Source organism: Marmota marmota, unplaced genomic scaffold (assembly GCF_001458135.2).
Source record: "Marmota marmota marmota unplaced genomic scaffold, marMar, whole genome shotgun sequence".
NCBI classification, from domain to species: Eukaryota; Metazoa; Chordata; class Mammalia; order Rodentia; family Sciuridae; genus Marmota; species Marmota marmota.
The window spans coordinates 9,872,582-9,879,725 of NW_026000048.1; positions in this window are offsets into that span (position 1 = coordinate 9,872,582).

Below are 7,144 nucleotides of genomic sequence, written 5' to 3' on the forward strand. Positions count from 1 at the left end.
TGCAATCTGTATATGGGCTAAAAATGGGAGTTCATAACCCACTTGAAGCAAAGTGTGAAAGATGATATATCAAGAACTATGTAATGTTTTGAACAACCAACAATAAAAAAAAATAAAAATAAATAAATAAAAATAAAAGTTAAATCTCAAAAAAAAAGTAATTAAATGCCAGTGGTTTTTTAATCCCCTTTAAGAAGATTTAAACTAAGAGAAAAAAAAGAGGAACTCTGTAAATATCCTTAAATAACTTCTATCTCTTTTCTAGTAATCATGCTTACTTTCTTCTTTATGCTTCTATAAAAAGATCCCCAATGCCTTCTGAAAGCACAAGTTTCAAATAGTTGCCTGCCTGAACAGCATCCTAAAAATGGCTATCAGAGGTAGAAAATTCAGACATTCCCATTCATTCCCATGAACTGTGGGGACAAATGAAGAATCTCATCTTCAGGCACAGGTGGAAATTGGCACAGGCAGGGCCAGCTTTGTGTGCTGCCATCTGAACAAGCATCTTGGAACCTCTGCTATTAGCAGAGTTCCACAGATGGCTTAGTGCTCTGCCTTCACTGTTTTAAAATTCTTAATTATTTACAAATCAGAGGCTCTACATTTTTCACCTTGCACTAAGACAGTAAAATTATGTAGTTGGTCCTAATTTGGGGCAATATCTTGTTCTAGTTGGTGGTGCATTTTTCTTTGATGTATAGGACATGTTAAAATTTTTCACATCTCCATCACTGTATGTCCAGAGATATTGGCCTCATTTTGATAGGAAGCAAATTACTGCCTGCTCCATGAGGGTCAGAGAACCCCCAATTTTAATGGGCCCCATATAAACCCACCTCTTTGGAGTATTCCTAACCTCGAGAAGAGAAGGGACTAAAATCTGCCTTGCATTTGGAATCACCAAAGTAAGGGAAATATGGGTACAAATAGTATTCAGGACATCCAGGGCTGCAACATCCTTTCATGTTTTACAACTAAGTGAGTACAGTCCCATGCCCCGTTCTCAATAGCACATCCAGCCACCAGTTCAGAATCCTAACCTTAGAGGCCACCAGTAATCAATGGAGCTAATTATAAAATAATAAAAGGTGATTCATATTATCATTTAATCAAGGAGTTAATGAAGTTTTGACTTTTAATATACTGAAAGCAGTTATAATTGTTTACTATTTTCTTACTCCATGTGAGTTTTTGCTCACTGTGCAGTTAGCTTCACACTCATTCAATACATTAAGTCATTCAGTCCATTAAATAAAAGGCAGTCTGTCCACGTTGCAGTGGAACATCAGATTCCATTCTGAGCTGTGTCCATATGGATCTCCCCACACCTAATTGGTCATTACTCTTCTGCTCCTTCCATTTATCCATACCTGGAATACTTTGCATCTCCTGTATTTTGTCTTTTCACTAGACAATAAACACATCAAAGTAAGTGGTAGCTCTCTCTTTATATACCCACTTCATTGCACAGTGAGGGAAATCAATGACTGAATGAATCTTTCCAGTAACAACTTAATAAAACTGAGTTAATAGGCCAAGAAACAAGCTGGGCATAGTAGTGCATGCCTATAATCCCAGTAGCTCGGGAGGCTGAGGCAGGAGGATCGAGAATTCTAAACCAACCTCAGCAAAAGCAAGGCACTAAGCAACTCAGTGAGACCCTATCTCTAAATAAAATACAAAATAGGACTGGAGGTGTAGCTCAGTGGTCGAGTGCCCCTGAGTTCAATCCCTGGTAGAGAGAGAGAGAGAGAGAGAGAGAGAGAGAGAGAGAGAGAAGAAGAAGAAGAAGAAGAAGAAGAAGAAGAAGAAGAAGAAGAAGAAGAAGGAGAAGGAGAAGAAGAGAAGAGAGAAAGGAAGGAAGGAAGGAAGGAAGGAAGGAAGGAAGGAAGGAAGGAAGAAAGAAAGAAAGAAAGAAAGAAAGAAAGAAAGAAAGAAAGAAAGAAAGAAAGAAAGAAAGAAAGAAAGAAAGAAAGACACCACTCCAAGAAACAAATCTGAGATTTTTGACATCAAAAAAAAATCTGACTCAGTTACCAGTCCTTTTTTAAAAAAAATAAATAAATATGCCATACTTCTGCAGGAAGCCACACGTGAATTACTTGAGGGCCTTCTCTCAGTGTGGCAGACAGGGACATTTTAGGTTTAACCTTGGGAACTATCCTTGGGAACTATCCTTGGCTCTCCCTTGCAATAGATTGCCCAAGGCACATGACCTTTATCTCTGCTCTACTAGGAAGATCCCTCATAGTAGCTCTGGAGATGTACATAACCCCTTGGGAACTGGACAGCCCACCTATAACCTTTTATGGTGAAAAACATTCTGTGGAAGGCCTTTGAGCTCCATTTTTCTTTTTAGTATAGAAACTCAATCCATATGATCCGCTAGCCAGTCCCGCCACTGCTTTCTGAAAATATTTTTTGTGTCATGTGATTTTTTTTATTGTTCTATTTTTCTTGGCTTTTATTTCGCAGCCAGCCCCTTCCACCAAGGGGAACCCATTTCCATTGCCTTTGTGGGACATGGGCGAGATACCTCCACACTTATTGGCTGATTGTACAAAATTGTGAATAAACTTCTTATTACTGAACATATCTGTAGAAACAAGGGAAGAATTTTATGTTATACGTTGTAAACATTTTCAAAAAGTCACAACCATAAGAGAGCAAATGATACAATTAAAAATGAGCAGAATCAAAGTTACATAGACAACAAATAAGTTACAGAGATAACAAATAAGCATATGAAAAGATGCTCAACAGTATTTTTCATTAAAGAATTACAAACTGAAACAAAAATGAAAATTCTCTGCCAATATTAGAATGGCTAAAATAAAATAACCTGATAACGTCAATCTCTGATGAGAATGTGGAGCAAGAGGAACTTATTATTCTTGATGGAAATGCAAAATGATGCATTAATATGGAAGATTGTTAATTTCTTACAAAGAGAACATAGTCTTACCAAATAGTCCAGCAATCACATTTCTAGGTATTTATCCCAGTAAGTGTAAAATTTATTTCCACACCAAAACCACAAAACAAATGCTTATAGCAACATTATTTATAATTACCAAAAACTAGAAGCACATATGATTTTTTTAAACAGGTGAATGGATAAATAAAGTAGAATACTTTGATATAATAAAACATGTACAGCAATAGGAAAATGAACTATAAAGCCAAAAAAGACCTAAATGAATCTTAAATGCATGCAAATTGTTAAATGAAATAAACCAATATGAAAAGGCTATATACTGTATATTTCCAACTATGTGACATTCTGGTAAAGATAAAAGCATACAGACATTACAAGATTAATGGTTGCCAGGGATTTGAACAAAGTGTTTGATGATTGGAGAGGTGAAGCACAGGCAATTTTTATCGATTTTTATTTTACTTTTCAGTAAAATAAGGAAATAGTTGATTTATGACATGATATATAGTCAAAACTTATACAATTTTATAGTATTAAAAGCAGAGTTACTTTGGATTAGGTAGAGGGGAGTGAAGGGAGGGGAGGTGATGTGGAGGTAAGGAGGATAGTAGAATGAATTAGACATTATTACCCTATGTATGTATATGATCACCCTACCAGTATGACTCTACATCATATACAACAGGAAGAATGAGAAATTATACTCCATTTATATATGATGTTTCAAAATGCTTTATAATGTCATGTATAACTAATTAGAACAAATTTAAACAACAACAACAGCAACAAAAGAATTGTATCCTAAAATATAAAAAAAAGGGGGCTGGGGATGTGACTTACTGGTTAAGTGCCCCTGAGTTCAATCCCTGGTACCAAAAAATGGGGGAAAAAAGAAAAGTAAAGTAAACCCTAATAATGTGCAAATTTTAAAACAAACTGGTTGAGTACCACAGGTAGGAATGCAGATTCTCAAGAGGGAATCTAAGTGTATTTCACGTGAAAAAAATACAAGTTAAGGGGGCATAGATGGGGGAGAATATATTAAGTAACTTTGAAAATAAATAACATCTATAAGGCAAAGCAACTATACACCAAATCTCTACCATAGTTGATAAAGTTGTTTTCCATTGAAATATTGGGATAACAGATAACAATTCTAGCACAAACATATGTGTGCACAGGAACTGAATGATTAAGTAAATGGATGGTGGATGGGAGCCAGGTTATAGTGGGAATTCACAGATAAGCAAGAGTACAATGCTAGAATGAACGTGTTATAGTGAATTAGAGTTGGAGACTTCAGGGTATACTAGTGTTTAGCTTAATATAGCTAAAGAGAGTAACATATAGAAACACAGATTTATGTGCATACATGGATTGGTATAAATATTTTCCTTACTATGTCAGCTGAATGGGACTAATAGAAATATTACCACAGTAGCAACATGTATAACTAGCAACCAGATCTATTTCCTAGTTTCAATTATTCAATAAAAGGAACTAGGGATTCTTGAAGAAGTAGCTGATTCTAGCAGCAGAAATATACAAGATGATCCTGGAGTAGCTTAAAAGTGCCAAAATAAGGAAATCATCTTCGTCTATTCTGTATGGCTATTACAAATGCCTAAAACTAGATGCTTTATGAAGAAAAGGTTTATTTTGATTCTGGAGGACATATTGGATAACCACTTCTATTGAGGGCCTCCACTGTGTTACAACCTGGCAGAGAAGTGGAAGAGGAAATAGCCACGTTCAGGAAAGGGTAAGCATGTGAAGTGGACACACTTTATAACAGATTGGTCTTGCAAGAACTGACTATTTCATATGAGAATGATATTCATTTCCCTTGGCAGTAGTGTCCTGCCCCGGTGACCTAATCACCTTCCACTAGGATCCGCTTCTCAAAGATAACCTGTCAATACCATCATACTAGGGTGGAATCTTTCAGCTCACAAATCTTTGGTGGACAAACTATATCCAAAATACAGCAGAAAACTTTGAACACATACATACAGATGGGGATATATCAAAGGGACCCAGGATCCAGTTGAAAGACCCACCCCCCCACCAAAGGCCAAAGCTGAGGCAATTTGAAGAACAAAAATTTAAATGTAGCATTAAATTATAATACAATAAAATAAATATTCATGTGTCCATATGTGTGTGTGTGTGCGCGCGCGCGTGTGTGTATTGAATTCAAGGTTAAAAGAAGAGACAAGTTTTCAAGTAGAGGAATTCCTACCTAGTAGAGAAATATGCTACCCTGAAGAATGGAAGAATAAATATTCACTTTTTAAATATGGGCTGTGCATAGTAACTTCCTTCCAAAGAGTATAGTCTGAGGAAGAGGAAAACTGAGTAATTTTAAGGTGGAGAAACTTGTCAAACATAACCCCAGCCAGGTGGTCAAGGTCAGTGTCGACAGGATGACTCATGTTAGTAGTATGGACCCTCCACATGATGTCATGAAAACAGCACTCTATCATTGTCATCTTTCCCACAGTAACCTGTTCCCCAATATAATCACGAGAAAAACATCAGATGTGCAATAGAGGGCCAGCTCACAACACAACTGTCCTTTAGTCCTCAAAACTTCCTGGGTCGTCAAATACAGAAATCTGAGAATCGATCACGACCCAGAGAAACCTAAGGAGACATGATGTCTAAATGTAAAGTGGCAATCTAGAGCATGAAAGAAAAATATTAGGTGTAAGTTAACAAGAAAGCATCACTATTGGTTTGTGAATTGCAGCAAATGAATTATGCTAGTGTAAATTTCAGTAATGAGGGTAACTGTGCAAAGCACCTGATAACCTTCTGTACTATCTCCTAATGCTTCTGTCAACCCAATACTTTTCAAAAACTAAAACCTATGCTAAGAGCTAAAACTTCTTAAAAAAACTCTATGACTAGGAAGATGCAACAATTATTTATGGTTTATTTATCATATTTCAAAGCTTTATTTTATTCACATTGTATTTAGCACTGATAGGTGAACATACAGTGAATACTAACATTGAATTATTGAAGTTTTCCAAGATGACTCTTGTGATTTGCTCATGGATTTGAAGGACAGGAGTTCTTTTTGAATCCACATAAATGCTTAAGAAAAAAAATATGTGACTTAAAAAAAATAGATCCATTTGCCGGATGTGGTGGCACATGCCTGTAATCCTAGACACAATGGGATCCTAATTAGAATAAATTATACTCCATGTATGTATAATATGTCCAAATATACTCTACTGTCATGTGTATCAAAAAGAACAAAAAAAAAAAAAAACTAAAAAAGGCTAAACAATTTAAAAAGAAAGATTTTTTTTCTCTACAAACCTGAAATCTGCTTTAGTTGGTTTATTTATTTTTTTCTCTCACCCAACCCAATGTCTTTACTTAAATAAACAGGATCTCAAAGTTCAGTGTTCAATGTGCTTTCTGTTTCTATGTATTGGTCAAGAAGATTAGTACTTTGTCTTTCTATGTACGATGCCTAGTTATTGCTCTTGTAGGAGCTACATTATCTTCAGCAGATTATGAATGTCGTTTGATGTATTCTATGTTGCTAAGAATAGCATTCGGTTTAAAAAAGAGAGCCATGAGTTCTGAGTCTCTATGTATACATAATAGTCACATAAAGACAGTTTACCTAATGGGAAATGTCAGTCTTTATTTTCTCTACATTTTGTAACTTCTTTTTAAATTGATTTTACTATGTAGAAAATGAACCTTACATCATCTCTCTGGTGACTAATGTGAATTGTACATTTTATGTCAGTTTTGCCACATTATATTCTAGACATTATATCTGGAAGTCAGGTGAGTGGATAAAAGGAGATTAAGAGGCAAAGCCACCTGGACTGGATTCCTACCTCTCTCATTGGATATGCATGGATATCCCAGATCTCAGTTTCTTCAGATATAAAAGGAAATGACAATGAAATTCATTGGTTGATCTGAGTACAGAATAAAGTCATGCATATAACCAGAGCATTGCTTGGTGCTGGCATTGAATAGGTTCTCGATGCATATTAATTATTTTCCTTCCACATTGTATGTGAGAGGACTCTTTTAATAATTAAGACATATGATTAATGTACTATAGGAAACTGCTATATATATTTATATGATAGAATATTATAAAGTTCTTATTATTTTGTGGTAAGCACCATTAGGAAAATGAAATTACAAATCACAGGCTAAGAG